Here is a 16,001-nt window from a genome sequence, read left to right as displayed (position 1 = left end):
ATCACCTTTCATTCTTTGCTCCTGTTGGCAGGAGAGACACATCCGACAGGTGAGGTCGGGAGACAGAGCTGAGCAGGGCCAGGCTCAGTCGCTTTAGGGAGACGTGGCCTTCAGACCAGATGTTCTGTTCGGCTAAAGGAAAGGAGCTCCCTGTTGTGTGGGCTGAGCCAGGGTCAACTGGAGGAAGCATTCTGAACTTAGCAGGAGTATCTCTAAGCCTCTTAAGCCCACATTTAAATCCATGTTTCCCCACCAACTTAATCAGTAATAAAGCCAACTTTCTTTTTACTCTCAAAAAAAAAAAAAAAAAAAAGCTCAACATTCAGAAAACGAAGATCATGGCATCCTGTCCCACCACTTCATGGGAAATAGTTGGGGAAACAGTGGAAACAGTGTCATACTTTATTTTTCTGGGCTCCAAAATCACTACAGATGGTGACTGCAGCCGTGAAATTAAAAGACGCTTACTCCTTGGAAGGAAAATTATGACCAACCTAGACAGCATATTCAAAAGCAGAGACATTACTTTGCCAACAAAGGTCCGTCTAGTCAAGGCTGTGGTTTTTCCAGTGGTCATGTATGGATGTGAGAGTTGGACTGTGAAGAAGGCTGAGCGCTGAAGAATTGATGCTTTTGAACTGTGGTGTTGGAGAAGACTCTTGAGAGTCCCTTGGACTGCAAGGAGATCCAACCAGTCCATTCTGAAGGAGATCAGCCCTGGGATTTCTTTGGAAGGAATGATGCTGAAGCTGAAACTCCAGTCCTTTGGGCACCTCATGTGAAGAGTTGACTCATTGGAAAAGACTCTGATGCTGGGAGGGATTGGGGGCAGGAGGAGAAGGGGACGACAGAGGATGAGAAGGCTGGATGGCATCACTGACTCGATGGACGTGAGTCTGAGTGAACTCCGGGAGTTGGTGATGGACAGGGAGGTCTGGCGTGCTGTGATTCATGGGGTCGCAAAGAGTCGGACACGACTCAGCCACTGATCTGATCTGATCTGACTGCTGCTACCATGAAGATGGAGCCGAGAAAGAGCTTTATGAACCAAAGTTTTTAGGTTTGATGGATTCCACTTTATCAACTTTCTTTTTGGTTGCTACTTCCTGTTTTTGGTTACTGCTTTCTGAAACTCACATCCACATCCAGTCTTCATGCTCAAGGTCTGTAAAACCCACTCACCTGTCCCCTTTCTGGTCTATACTAACTCACCAGTTTTCTCCCCAGGTCTACACGGGCTCCGTCACTACTTCGTCGTTGAATTCCCGCCAGTTCGGTTGGTTTGCCAGGAACCTTCTCGCGAATAGAGCTCACACTCTGCGTCCTTTCTGGGAACGAGTAAAGGGAGTTCGCTCCTGTCCAGTCGGGGATCGGTCCCAGGTCATTAGGATCTTTGAGTTTAAACATCCTGGGGTTACAGGGAAGCACAGAGGGAAGGAGAGGGAACAAACGTCAAACCATACCCGGGATTCAGAGGTTCAAAGTTGCTGACTCTACTGAGAAAGAAGGTTTAGTTAATTAGCAAGGATTCCCATTTTTCCGGAGAAACCTTAAACTACCAAAGAATTCAATAGCTCGTGAGGAATGCAGGTCCAGCGAATCTGAAGGTTTTATTTGTTTATAGAGGATAGCCAACCTGTCAGGATGGCCGAGTGGTCTAAGGCGCCAGACTCAAGCTCAAACAAGCTTCCTCTGATAGAGGTTTCTGGTCCCCGAATGGGGGCGTGGGTTCGAATCCCACTTCTGACAGACTTTTTTTTTCTCTCCTGATCACACTTTCTCAGCCATTGCATTCGTTCTTCTTTCTACTTTCCCCGCCTTTCAGCCCTAACGACTGACCCCTAATGAGGTCCGACCCCTTTCTTTTCCGTTGCTACTTATCATGGATCCCGTTTTTCTCTGTGCTCCGATTTGTCATGAAAGGCGCTTTTCACCGAACGCTTATTAACCTAGGGGCGTCCTGGCAGCAAAAGGAGCCTGATGGAAACGGAAAGACATGTACACAGACTCGGTGATTACAGACTGTCCTGAGCTCGCGGGCTATTGGGATCGTAGTCTCATGCCCTTTCTCACTGGCCGAACCTATCAAAAATTAAAAGTACAGAAACTGAAAGTAGCTTGGTTCACTCTGTTAAGGGATTGGAATGTGAAAAGGAAAGAAGCAGGGAAGGTTCCACCGAGATTTGAACTCGGATCGCTGGATTCAGAGTCCAGAGTGCTAACCATTACACCATGGAACCGCTCTTGTTGCTGACTTGATACACTGTCCATCTGATATCTCTTTGTGCCCCCCCCCCCCTTTTTTTTCCTTTTCCCATTGAGGTATAGTTGATTTATAATGTTCGTTTCAGGTACACAGCATAGTGATCCACAATTTTTATAGGCTGCATTTCATTTAAAATTATTCTATCCCTGTGCTTTTTATTATTTATTTTTACCAACAGAGATGTATAAAAAACAATTTAAAATGAAACTTGCCACTTTAACCTAAAGCTCTGCTCTTCTTCCTAATTGATTTTTTCTTCTTTTATAATTTATGGGGGCTTTTTTTTTTTTTTTTTTTTAAGAGGGATGGAAAATCTGGCACTTTTAAGGCGAAGGGCGATAGAGAGGCCAAACACAAGGGTGGGAGGTTGTGGGAGGTTGTTGGGAGGGGAAACCTTCCCTGGTTGTTTTCCCTGAGACTTCTTCCCATATTTCTTTCCCTTGATGTCTGGGTAAGGGCAGGATCCTGATCTGAGAAAACGGTTACCTCTGGCGGTTTTGATTTTGTCTTTATTTCCGACACATGCAAAAGCAAAGTGGATTTCCATCTTGCCCTTCAAAAGGGAAAAAAGAAAAATTAACATATATGTATTTTTTCTACAGCTTCGCTTTTCATTCTAGCATACCTGCAGATGCCTCCAGAGCAACCGCAGAGTTTCTTGGTGCTTCCTGCTTAGGTGTAATTATGGGTTTGCCATTTTAAAATCTGTCCTTTCGCTCTGAGATGCCTTAAGTACAGGACAGGTTCTCACCTTTGACACCTGATGGTTCTGGTACATAGTATTAATAGAAACTTAATCTATGGCTTGTTGCATGCTGCTGCTGCTGCTGCTAAATCGCTTCAGTTGTGTCCGACTCTGTGTGACCCCATAGACGGCAGCCCACCAGGCTCCTCTGTCCCTGGGATTCTCCAGGCAAGAATACTGGAGTGGGTTGCTGTTTCCTTCTCCAATGCATGCATGCATGCTAAGTCGCTTCAGTCGTGTCCGACTCTATGTGAACCTATGGACAGCAGCCCACCAGGCTCCTCCGTCCACAGGATTCTCTAAGGCAAGAATACTGGGTTGCCATTTCTTTCTCCGCTTGCTGCATGAACACATAGATTAAAGGATGAATCAATGAATGCTTGCATGAATTAAAGAAGGACTGAATAAATAGCCCAGAGTCGGACTTTTTTGGAGAGGTGTCTTTTTCCTTCTCTCCATAGGCTAAATCTGACAAGTCTAAAGGACATAATTGTGGCTTTTTGCCAAGTAGAGGGTTCCTTTCCAGGTTCTAGCTCCCAGGTACGACATTCCAGTAGCCATGAAATGAAATGAAATGAAATGAAGTCGCTCAGTCGTGTCCGACTCTTTTCGATCCCATGGACTGTAGCCATAGGGCCCCACAAACGTGTCCTGGAATGTGGATGGCCAAGAGAGGACGTCATAGTGCTGGGCATGGTCATTTATTTCTCTAAATTTTCATTTTATTGACATAGCATGATTATTTATCTAGTAATTGTTAAGAACAACATATAATAAAGAGATCATACATGTAGCATCACTGGAAAAAATACTCAGTATAAATTACTACTTTAGTCAGTCTAAATATTAATTACTGACCCTACATTCTTCATGGACCTCTGGTAGTCTCCTAAGAATGAATTGCTTATGAATTCCTGAATCATTTTTCTGCCATTCATCCTTTTGCTGGATTTACAACCGAGCAAGTTGCCTGTCACAAAACACGTGCTCAGTAAATGTGGATTGAAGTGAATATATCTTTGGGGAGGTAGAGAGGGCAACAATGAAATTCAAAGACTTTGCCCAGGTCACTATACAGTTCTCCTAAATTCTTCGCTCCATGCGCATCAACTCTCTATTCTATTGTATCTGTTGGTTTTAAAATTAAACCAGAACCTCAAAAGCCTACTCTTCAGCAATATCCTTTAAATTGTCCTCTGAGGCTAGACAAGGCAAAAAGGGGCATAAATCAATGTTTTTTCAACCTTAGCACATTTTTTTATCTCAGGGAAGGATAGTGGTTATGGAGCTGGAAGATAGGGCATCTGGCCATGCTGCTGCTGCTAAGTCACTTTAGTCATGTCCGACTCTGTGCGACCCCATAGACGGCAGCACTCCAGGCTCCCCCGTCTCTGGGATTCTCCAGGCAAGAACACTGGAGTGGGTTGCCATTTCCTTCTCCAATGCATCAAAGTGGAAAGTGAAAGTGAAGTCGCTCAGTTGTGTCCAACTCTTCGCGCCCCCATAGACTGCAGCCTACCAGGCTCCTCCATCCATGGGATTTTCCAGGCAAAAGTACTGGAGTGGGGTGCCACCACCTTCTCCGATCTGGCCATGGGTTGGTTTATTTATTCATGAGTTTGGAGTTCAGAAGATTGCTCTTATCCCTTGGAATCATCCATGGTTGGTTCACAAGGTGAATGTGAACCTCATATCGCAAGGTGAATGTCAACAAAAACCACTGAGGGGAATGTCTAGGGGAAGAAATGACTGGGTCCAACAATCCAGAAGCAATCTGTTCCCTCATAATCTGAGCAAGAACGGTTTACACTTACCTAGTAGCAGAGCTGAATCCAAAAAGAGCAAGTCAGTGTGGCTAAATCAGTGGTCAAGAACCAAGTTCAGCTGGAGTGTCCTGTAGAAATTGGGCTTTAGAACCCATGACCCTACCTCAAACTGAAGATCTCAAGGTCTTCCTGGTGCCTCAGCTCTATATACCTTACTTCACAAATGAGGAAGATATTCTTTCATGTATTTATTTATTCATTACTACTTACCAGAAATATGTTTAGTTTTCATGATGTGGAGAAGTGAGAGAAATATGGTTCTATACCTGACAAAGCTTATGATGCATAGAGAAAAGCAGACAATTACACAAAATTTTCCAATTCCAAAAGTTATGGTAAATACTAAAATAAGTGATGGCTAGAGTGATAACAGAGCATGACCAATGCAAAACAACAGGAATACGCCATTAGTGTCAGGTAGCAATGAGGAAAACCTGCCAGAGGAAGGGATGGCTGAGCTGAGGCCTGCTACAAGCTCCCCAGCTTGTTCCATTTCTTCTTTGCTGTATTTATCAGATTGGGCTTAAAAAATTTTTTAAGTTACAAGACTTGTGAATTCACCTATTGGACTTATAAAATAAATATCCACTCAATCTAACAACTCAAACAAGTGTCTAAAGTACAATTTATAATCTCCCTGTCCTCTAACACTGTTACCACTGGAAACAATTTGAAGTATGTCCTTCTATACATTGTCTTGAGGTAATGTTCTTTGTTTTAGTAACTATATATTACAATGTCATTCATAGTTTCCTTGTTGGATTCTTTACCAGTGGAAATTGTGCCTTCTTGTGGCCATTATCAGAGAAGGCAATGGCACCCTACTCCAGTACTCTAGCCTGGAAAATCCCATGGATGGAGGAGCCTGGTAGGCTGCAGTCCATGGGGTCGCGAAGAGTCGGACACGACTGAGCGACTTCACTTTCACTTTCCACTTTGATGCATTGGAGAAGGAAATGGCAACCCACTCCAGTGTTCTTGCCTGGAGAATCCCAGGGACGGGGAAGCCTGGTGGGCTGCCGTCTATGGGGTCGCACAGAGTCGGACACGACTGAAGCGACGTAGCAGCAGCAGCAGCAGTGGCCATTATGCCTCTATTGCTTGTCTTCTCTCCTAGGCACCAGGGCAGGGACTTCCTTCCTTGTTCCCATCCAGGTGCTCAGTGCCTAATTGTGATTCTGGAGAGAGATCAAGGGAGGCTTCCAGGAGACAGCAACTACAGAGCTGAAGGGCAAGAAACTTTGAGGGCAGGGGGAATTGCTTGGAGCAGAGACCGAGGGCGCCCAACAGAAGACGCAGAGACACCTGCTGAGTGGGGAAAGCGCCTCGATTTAGTGTGAGGTGAAGGGCAGCGGAGTGTAAGAAGAACCCCCACATCTCAGATCAGCATAAATAGGATTTAAAATGTGAAATGAGAAGGCTGCAGTGATGCTGAGAACTGCGGCCGGGCAGGATCTGTCTCCAGTTGCAAATGGATTCAGGGAGACTGACCGCCGTTCATCAGTCCACCATATATGGAATAATGCATCCATAATAAGTACTACTGCATTTACGGGGCCTAAGTAAGTACTTAGGAGGTGGTACGCAGTAGGATCTGATTTTTTTTCTTTTTTACATGAAAGAATGAATTAAAGAAAGTCTGTTATGTGTTCTATACTGCTGGGTGATGAAAATACGAGGGAGTAAATACCATGCACAGTAGATGCTCAGTAACTTTTTGTTCATTGGAATAATCAGTCGAAGGTTTATCATGAGGTGGACACTGTTTCGGGGGCAGTGCCTATAGCTGTCATCTCTCTCTGGTCTCTAGGAAAACAGATGTTGTAGGAGGAGAGGAACCTACCTGAAGTTGGAGCCTGTGAGAATTGTTGTGTGAGTTGGACTTGGAACACCTAGACAAGCTTGAGGTGCAAAATGACCCTGGCAGCGGTGGGATTCGAACCCACGCCCCCGAAGAGACTGGAGCCTTAATCCAGCGCCTTAGACCGCTCGGCCACGCTACCTCCTACGAACCCTGCTTTTACGTGCATATCATCTGACCCAAATTGCTACCCATTTCAGGTCCTTTTCCTCTCTCTCGCCCCGCCACACCCCCGCCACTCTGCACTGTCCCCGGGGCCCTTCCTCCAGCGTTCCCCTCCCCACTCCCACCACAGCCCGAGAACCCCCTGACCCCTGACACTTTACTTTCTCATGGCTCCCAGGTTCATCTTGAATGGTGACGCCGCAGGTGGCGCGGGAAGAGGCACCTGCCCCATCTGTCACCAATATAGGAAAAAAGAGTCACGCAGACTGAGAGTTCCAGTGAATGCTGTGGGCTCCAGATCCACGTGGACTCCGGAGTAAGCCCCCGGACTACAGGAGTGAGCAAGTCCGGGAGTTTGGTTTGAGCCTGGAGAAAGGTTGACAAAAAAAAAACGAGGAAAGAATCTCGAGGGTCCCATCTTTCCCGCCCTCCATCATCTCAAGAGACCAAACTCCTCCACGGAACCTCATGAGGGAGGCAGAGACTGCAGTCCTTGCTATTGAAGTCCTGTTTGCTTTTCAGAAGGTAGAGCATCTCCACAGGTCCTGGTTATAGCAAACAGAACTTCTGCAAAGTCCAGATTCAGTTGCCCTCACCGCCCCTAAGTCTTCGCAGGACAGTTTTCAGGGGAAACGAGCTGGGCTGCGTGGCTCTGCCTTCCAAATTTTGGATATTTTAGACGCGAATTAAACCATAGTTCCATCTTCTTTTGAGGCATTGTGATTCCGAGAATCTTTTTCTTGCAATAAAGTTGGTAGACCCTTTGTTGAAAGGGGCGGTACAGTTGCCTCCTTAGCGCAGTAGGCAGCGCGTCAGTCTCATAATCTGAAGGTCCTGAGTTCGAACCTCAGAGGGGGCAGCCTACAGTTTTACTTTTCTGTTTTGTTTTCTTCTCCTTCCGTAGGTCTTAAAAAAATAAACACAAAACCGAAGAAATTCGCTTTGATGAAACCGAACGGGTAATTGTTCTTTTACAGAACCGTGTAAGATTCAGACACAAAATAGTAATTTTCAGTAGGATTACTCCAAAATTCTTGTTCCAGTTGTAGACCTTGACTGATAACATAGGGGCTGAAGGATACCACACTGTATACAACAGAAGATGCTCCTGATCTCATGGAATTTATTTCCTATGTTTGAGTGGGACATGACAGACAAGACAAATCTGGATTTTTAACAGCAACCTCAGGAGATCCGATCTGAATGCAATCAGCTGAACAAGTTTTTGGAATCCTTCAGCACATATGCAGTTATCTCATGTTGACAATTGTGGAGAAGGTCACTTCCTTCCAGTATTCTGATCACTCAGAGCTTGCCTGCTGCTGCTGGTGGCAGAACCCTCAGGTATCCACAAGGCAGATCAAAAGCAGAGCAAACACTCTATGCTTTCCAGAGAATTCGCAAAAGATTCAAAGTGCCCTTTCCTATTCTCTTTTATTTCTGCCTCTCCCAGTAAAGTGCTTATTAGGGCAATGAGTTACAGAGAGAAATGATTTTGACACTTCTTCCTCTCTAGGTCCCAAGGAAGAGTCTGCGCCCAAGTGTTCCCAGTACTGCCATTCCCCAGCACTGCCACACAGTCAGTCAGTAGGCCAAGTCTATCATCTCTTGTCCCATGCTGCCACATTCTTTATGTGAAACCAGTATGCTCTATTTGAAATTATCTCTGACCATGTTGTTCCTCCCTGCTTAAAATCCCCAATGACTTTATATTGCTGCAAGAACAAAGTCTGGATGATGCATTCTTAGCCATAACCTCTGAGCCTGTCAGTCTCTGGTTTGTCTCTGTCTTTCTGTTCAACTTGCCCCCACTTTTACAATACTGTCCCAAGAAGAGATCTGCTCATAAGTACAATAGGCCTTCATTAAGTTCTCAAAGTGTTCTGCTCTTTGCACTTCCTGGAATGTGGGAGCCACATTTTTGTCCAGTTTATTACTATAAACTTTACAGTACAAAGCCTTTGACTCTCAGTTTAAACATTGTCTTCTTGGAAAATTCTTCTCTGACCCCTGGAAGAGGTCACCTCCCCTTATAATCCACTGTCTTGGAGATCTGGAGACGGGGGGTACTTTATTGTGCAGATTTTTAATTTTCTACCTCTATCCTAACTTAAGTCTAGTAATGTTTTTCTTTTTATCTTATTACAGTGAAGTTGTGTAGACCACCTCAAATCTATTTTGAATAGTGGCATGAATAAATACATAATTGGAAATGTATCTCCTATCATCATGTTAAACGCAATCTTTGAGGAAGAAATTTCTGTTGTAGGATTTGAGGGAGGAAAGTGGATGAGAGATTAAGTAATTTGTCTAAGGTAGCATGACCAAATGATTAAATATGATATTCTAATTCATGTAGTTTACAATAAAAATAATAACGATGATAGCACTTACCTTTCACCGAACAATTAGCAAATCCCAGACACTATTCCAAGAGTTTACTTGTATTACTTCATTCAATTTGGAAATTCAGGTCATGAGATTATATGTTTGTTTCTCTACACATCTCAGTAACCTGTACTTTTTCTTAAGCACATTTATCACAGTAACCAAACACTTATTATGTAATTCGTCATTTAAAAGGCTGACTCCCTTCTAAAGAGTAAAAACTCCACTAGGGCAGAGGTGGTGGCCTTCCACTCTATAAGCCGAGGGCAAAGCTGAGCTGCTTGCTCAAAATAAGTTCTTAAAGCCTACTTATTAAAGGCTTTTTTTGTGCTAGGCATTCTTAAGGGCTTAGGGGGAGACTTGGAGCTCAAATTTTGAAGATGAAGGACAAGATGGACCAGGTGACATCTCTAGTTACATACAATATTTAGAAGAAGTTGGTTACTATCACTCAGTTATGAGAATTATTTTTTTCTCATGACCTGGGGGCAGAAGTAGTTGTGAGCTCTATTTAAGGCTGCAAAAATAGATTTAGGAATAAAGATAAAGGAATATGAACAAAATTAAACTTTGTACTTTAAAGTCCGTGTACTTTACTTTTTTTCACGTTAGGATATTTAGGAAACAAGCCACCACTAAGGGAGCCCGGATAGCTCAGTCGGTAGAGCATCAGACTTTTAATCTGAGGGTCCAGGGTTCAAGTCCCTGTTCGGGCGCTTTCCTAGGCTTTTGATATCCAGTTCTGACTCCGCCTCCGCGAGTATTTCCGCGGAGGAAAAGTGTTAAGTGACTCTCAAGCAAACGCTGAGCTGAATATATGGGATTTCTACATCAGAACGGTCGCAGCTAACGTTTAAGAATGAATCTTAGGGTACACGGCCTTGTACCAGAACAAAAGAATTTCCTAAAAGTGAGTTGGTTGATAATGGATGGCTGAGAAGGCATTTCTGGACTGCAAAGCTTCGTAAGGGTAAAAAGAATATCTACCTGATAATGTGGCCCTATTTAGAAAAACATCATGATAGGATCGGAATTCTATTGTTTTGAGGGGCTTGGCTTGACTATTTCGGTGGTGAGTACAGTGGACCATCCTTGCCTGATATCATAGTCATTAATATTTTATACTTCCATTACTCTGATTACAGGTGCATAGAGCAATCTTCCAATATTGGTTGCTTTCCACTATAGAGTTTATTTTACATGAGAAAGAATATGCTGATCAAACATCAATATGGCTATAATATGTTCATATTCTGGCTTGGAATTTCTCTAATATTTGGCTATTGTGATCAGTCCTGCCAGTCTGAAGAAATCTGAATGAATTAAAAAATAGCTTCTAATTCTATAAAGGAGAGGAACAGATTCAGAATAGTGGTGGCTCCAGTAAGAATCAAGATTCTCTAAGGAACTGCCTAACAGCCAGACAATCCAATCCTTTGGCCTCTCTGCAATCCGTAACTGCATTGCTTAAACTGTAGCAGATGCAGGCTCCTGGAATCAGAGACTGAGGCTCAAGAGGACGTGGTTAAAATGTTCCCCAATATACACCTCTTCCATTCTGCACCAGAATGAACTGTTAAGAGAACTACCCTGAAATATAGACTGTCTGAGGTCTGGATAGTTAGCAGGAGAAGCCTAAGTATTGTGCTCTCTTTTTCCAGCACAGACTAAGCCAGAGAAGTATTACTGTAGGACGAATTTCAGTAGGTAGGGCTCCTTGCGGGGATTATTGCAAAAATCCAAATTTGATGTGTTGATTGCCTTGAGTCGCAAAGAGTCGGACACGACTGAGCGACTGAACTGAACTGAACTGAATATAGTGATAGGGAATGTTGGAAATGCTCTAGGGGTCTCAGGAATAAGACACAAAATCGAAAATGGCTCGGCAAGGCAGTTTACTTCTGCAGAAGGGAGTCCTATAGACTAAGGTCTGGAGGCAAACACAGAATCCACTCGGTTTTTATCCCAAAGACGCAGTTTCCCTCCTTTTGCTCCTCATAGGTTGAGGACCAGAGTTAAAATCTTTCCTGGAGGTCACCTAAGTTTTTATTGGACGATTGGTCTCCATGAGGGCCACGAGTAGCACTTGTTAAGTTCCTGATTGGAGGGTTTATATTAACTACTTTCCCCATTCTTTTAGTTCTTTGCGCATGTCCAGGATAAACCCGGCAAAATTAGCCCGCCAAAATGTTCTTATGAGGAAGGAGAATCAAGAAGTGCAAAGAACAGAGGATTGGCAATGAGCCTTCATTTTAGGAATCTTATTCACAAGCTGGCTATATACCTTTCTGTTCAACTATTCTAAGAATGAATCACTTCTTTATTTTTTATAACTTCTCCTTTGATAGAAAAAACCTTTCTTACAGGGAATATGGCAAACACACACACAAAACAAAAACAGCAGCATTTAATATGCTATTTAATTCACTGGCTTATTTGACAAGTCTTTATTGCAGAAGGGAAAGGCTACCCACTCCAGTGTTCTGGCCTAGAGAATTCCATGGACTATACAGTCCATGGGGTTGCAAAGAGTTGAACACGACTGAGGGACTTTCACTTTTATTGTTTGTCAGATACTGTGCTAGGCATTGGAAGTACAAGAGTGGATGAAACACACTTTCTTATAAGGACACCAGCCACTGAATTTAAGGTACTCCCCCCACCCCCAATCCAGTGTGACCTCATGTTAGTTTAACTAATTACATATGCATACATCTGTGCTAAGTTGCTTCAGTCGTGTCCAACTCTGTGCGACCCTATGGATTGTAGCCCGCAAGGCTTCTCTATGTTCTCTCCAGGCAAGATTACTGGAGTGGGTTGCTCTGCTCTCCTCCAGGGAATCTTCCCGATCCAGGGATCCAACCCTCATTTCTTAGGTCTATGGTGTTGACAGGGGGGTTCTCTACCACTAGCGTCACCCGGCAAGCCCGATTACATCAGGCAAGCCCAAAACAACTGCAAAGACTCTAATTCCAATAAGGTCCTTTTCTGAGGTTTTGGGTGGGGATGTTTTTTGTGGACCACTATACCATGGGCTTCCCTGGTGGCTCAGTGGTAATGAATCCACCTGCCATTGTAGGAGAGGCAGGTTGGATGCCTGGGTCAGGGAGATCTCCTGGATAAGGAAATGGTAACCCAGTCCAGTATTCTTGCCTGGGAAATTCCGTGGACAGAGCCTGGCAGGGTACAGGCCATGAGGTCACAAAAGAGTCAGACATGATTTATCTACTAAAGAACAACAATTTACTGTAGTACAGGTGGGAAACCAGTTAGAACCAGATTAGATAGGGAGGCCAGGGCAAGGAGACGGCATGTATATTTGAAGAGGAAACAAAAAGCTTACTGAGAAAACTGAATATCAGATTTTAATATATCTGTACATTATTTTTTTCAATAAATTAGAGTGCACCAATAGGATACTGCTCCAAGAAGAAATAGTAATCAGAGGAATTTGGATAAGAGGTTGTCCATTGGAAAGAAATGAAGAAAACAAGTCACTACACATAAAGAGGCACATGTCTGCATATTTTTGTACTTACCAATTGGGAGGAAGATAAAGTTTAATCTTAACCTCTTCGAGGGCACTTTCAACTCAATGGCCAGTAAGCAGACTTTGACGAGAGGCTATAACTTTTTGACGCCTCAGGGCAAAAGCTAACTGCCCCCTCTGAGGTTCGAACTCAGGACCTTCAGATTATGAGACTGACGCGCTGCCTACTGCGCTAAGGAGGCAGATGGCGACACTTCCTCATTAAATATCTTTAACACTGGATTTTACTTTGCTTAAATTTTGGTCTTGCTGTATATTTCCCTCGCTTTAAAATTTGGAAATGAAAAGCTGTTCTGCACAAGTGGAACAGCTTCTACAACCTGCGTCAGATGAGGATTGTCGCTATTGATCTCGCTCGTTCTGAATTGATGACCTCCACTTCTCACAACCGAAGGAAAATTTCCTTAACGTCTTGCCCAGAAACCTGCACTAAAACTACACCGGCGTCCATCTCTGTGGTCTCTAGAGAAGAGGAAAACTGCCCACTTCCTTTCTCATGATCCCTCTTTCCTTCAATACTCGATTCTTCTGCATCAGTATTTTGAACACTTTTGAGTGTTTACTGTCTTAAACATTTCCTTTGACTCGGCGCCTTGGTCTCAAGCCGTCGCTCTATATCGTTTGCTCCTTCGCAGGCAAATTTCCCAGAAAGCGATTCGTCCTCATTTTTAAACACCTCCCCCAGTCCCGTCAGTTTTTCAACGGACTACAATCTTCCTCGACCACCGCTCCGTCCAGAGGAAGTCCAAATGGGTTTCCCGGACTATGTGGCACTTGATGGTTCAAAGAGTAAGGTGTCCTTGCTGCAAACTCGTGGGAATCTGCTGGTATAAGAGTTGTAGTTACAGAAACAAGAATAGGTGAAAAGCCTGGTTTACCTGCTGTCTTGGAGAAGGAAATGGCAACCCACTCGAGTATTCTTACCTGGGGACAGAGAAGTCTGACGGGCTACAGTCCATGGGGTCGCACAGAGATGGACACCACCGACGACTAACACTTTCACTTGGTTTGCAGGAAAAGTCTCGGGAAAGCCCCACCTCCAGGAAACCTCTTTTCTAGTTGAGAAAAGTCAGTGTTTTCGGGCCATTCAGAGAATGGCCATTTCGTAGCCCATTCAGAGATGGGCTACGGACGGTTGGGGAAAGTACAAAAAATCCTATTACAACTTTATAGCCCCGGGGTTCCTCACCCCGGAAGGCTGAAAGGAACATTGACTTACGTAGATGGATGCGGCACATCTTTTTCAGCTTCTGTAGTTGCAGTCGCTGTTTCCCCCTGGCCGCTGATAAGGGCAATGGTAATTTCTGGTTCGCAACAATGGGCGGTCTATTGTTGCCTCCCTCTGAGTGCTGCGCCTTAAATGTGCGAAATAAGTTATCCGTAGTCGTGGGCGTCAACAGTTTGGCCGTGTCTGTAGATTAACTGTTGTGCTTTTTGTTCAAATAGTGTTAGCTTTATGTTTAACATTGCGGATATTATGACCATATTTTCTAAGAGTCTAGATAATGAAAGTGGGAACAAACGAACTCCCGTGGGAATTCCAGCATGACCCAGATCACTGAAAAAGTCTAAATGACGGATTGAAGAACACATACAACTGGATTAGGGAGGTAAATTACAGAAGCAACTGCACAGTATGGAGAAAAGGATTTGGATTTGGGCATGGTGAAAAAGGAGGTGTGAAAGTACATGGGGAGACCGAATCTCCCAAAACTGGGTTTAGACGGGAGAGAACTTTCCAATCAGATTTTCTTAGTCTCCAAATGACACCAGTGCTCATTCAAAAATAGAGTTGGGTATAGCACTTGAAAAGTCCTGATTCAGAGGTTGCAATTGGGAGGCAAACAAAAAGGTAAATTTCGATACCATGTATTGGTCTCTTGCAACGTGGAGTTGATTCTGTCTGATGAGCTTGCTGTCTACAATATAACAACTTCAAGTGATGTGTCAAAATACGGCAACCAAAAAATGTTTCCCTAGCTCCTACGACTTTCGCTTGAAACATAGTGTCGAAAATCGTATTCTTGATTTGTATGTAGATTTAACAAAACCGCTACATACTTAAATGATGGTTGATATCTTGCTTAACTACAAACTAGGCCTTGTTCATCTGCTGCTGCTGCTGCTGCTGCTAAGTCGCTTCAGTCGTGTCCGACTCTGTGCGACCCCATAGACGGCAGCCCACCAGGCTCCCCCGTCCCTGGGATTCTCCAGGCAAGAACGCTGGAGTGGGTTGCCATTTCCTTCTCCTATCTGCACAATTTGCAGAGGTGCAAATGTGAATTTTGGCAAATTCTATTTAGCCTTACCAAAGAATATGAAAAGGTCTAATCTGCTAAATGTCCTGCACTCCGTGTGCATATAGCATTGCTTTAAAAGATTGTGGCTTGTTTACTCATGATGTTGAGGTTTTCATAGTTTATTGAAGTTTATAGTCAGTTTTATTTTCTTCAAAATGTGCAGAAGCACTTACTGAGACTTTTAACCCCATACAAATGTAATGAGATAAACTTTTTGGGCCTCCAACGTGGCTGTCATTGTTGCTGGCCATAGAAAATACGTTGAGGTTTGGCCTGCTGTAAAATCTTTATTGTCAAAGAATGGGATAAGAAGAATGTACTTCTCTAATTTGGAAATGCTTTAAGGATGGGAATAAGAAAAAGTACTATAGTAAATCAGAAATGTATATGCTCTTTCTCCAGTATTGTTTAATGTTATGTTGATCGTGACAAAAACTCATACACTGAAAAAATGATTCATTTTCTGGGAAATATGACTACTTAAGAATGAAATAATAATAATAATACCAGAAAGGGGCAGCCAAATAGCAAGAAAAACAGAATTTTCTTATTTGCTAAAAGTACAATATAACTTATTTGGAATCTAAGTTTTATTTCACACATTTTAATTACTGCTATGATTATTTATCAAGATTAAGAGAACTGGAGAGGTAGCAGGTTTGGGGATGGGTAGGAAATCAAGAGACCTTTGAACATACCAAGTTTGTGATACCTTTTGAACATTCAGTGGAAATGTCAGTCATGTAAATGGATCTGTTTAATGGAGAGGCGGGGTTGAAAATTAAAGTTTGGGAATCATCAGGGTGTAGGTGGCGTTTAAAGTCAGGTGATCAGGTGAGCTCATGAAGGGAGAAGATAAATGCCGGGAATACATGAGGGGTCAGGTAGGGACTTTAGAGA

The 16,001-nt window shown here is 43.5% G+C and overlaps 2 long non-coding RNA genes and 6 other non-coding genes across 9 annotated transcripts in view; 4 read left to right on the top strand and 4 right to left on the bottom strand.

The window, feature by feature from the left end:
• The window catches only part of LOC147347277 (uncharacterized), a 35,811-nt gene extending 28,231 nt beyond the window's left edge, over positions 1 to 7,580 (top strand). Inside the window, exons 4-5 of one of the 2 annotated variants that reach the window (XR_015152214.1) lie at positions 1,228 to 1,380; positions 7,042 to 7,580. This is a non-coding gene — a long non-coding RNA (uncharacterized LOC147347277). Of the gene's footprint in view, positions 1 to 1,227; positions 1,381 to 6,647 lie in introns of both variants that reach the window. The other variant, XR_015152215.1, reaches the window with a different exon arrangement.
• Positions 1,639 to 1,749, top strand: TRNAL-CAA (transfer RNA leucine (anticodon CAA)). Its single transcript has 2 exons — positions 1,639 to 1,676; positions 1,704 to 1,749. It is a non-coding gene; the product is annotated as a tRNA-Leu (tRNA).
• Positions 2,169 to 2,240, bottom strand: TRNAQ-CUG (transfer RNA glutamine (anticodon CUG)). The gene has a single exon. It is a non-coding gene; the product is annotated as a tRNA-Gln (tRNA).
• Positions 6,759 to 6,840, bottom strand: TRNAL-AAG (transfer RNA leucine (anticodon AAG)). Its single transcript has one exon. It is a non-coding gene; the product is annotated as a tRNA-Leu (tRNA).
• A 69-nt stretch (positions 7,581 to 7,649) lies between the features above and the next one.
• Positions 7,650 to 7,722, top strand: TRNAM-CAU (transfer RNA methionine (anticodon CAU)). Its single transcript has one exon. It is a non-coding gene; the product is annotated as a tRNA-Met (tRNA).
• Positions 7,723 to 9,894: 2,172 nt separating this feature from the next.
• TRNAK-UUU (transfer RNA lysine (anticodon UUU)) lies at positions 9,895 to 9,967 on the top strand. The gene has a single exon. It is a non-coding gene; the product is annotated as a tRNA-Lys (tRNA).
• Positions 9,968 to 12,590: 2,623 nt separating this feature from the next.
• On the bottom strand, positions 12,591 to 14,156 carry LOC147347273 (uncharacterized). The gene is made up of 2 exons (XR_015152219.1): positions 14,021 to 14,156; positions 12,591 to 13,622 (listed from the first exon to the last, which is right to left on the bottom strand). It is a non-coding gene; the product is annotated as an uncharacterized LOC147347273 (long non-coding RNA).
• TRNAM-CAU (transfer RNA methionine (anticodon CAU)) lies at positions 12,911 to 12,983 on the bottom strand. Its single transcript has one exon. It is a non-coding gene; the product is annotated as a tRNA-Met (tRNA).
• Positions 14,157 to 16,001: the final 1,845 nt, after the last annotated feature.

This window comes from Bos grunniens, chromosome 23 (assembly GCF_055505025.1).
Source record: "Bos grunniens cultivar Pamir isolate PY7600 chromosome 23, Bosgru_T2T1.0, whole genome shotgun sequence".
Taxonomy (NCBI): Eukaryota; Metazoa; Chordata; class Mammalia; order Artiodactyla; family Bovidae; genus Bos; species Bos grunniens.
The sequence above is the reverse complement of the archived record's forward strand: the minus strand, read 5'-3'. Positions and strand labels throughout refer to the sequence as shown.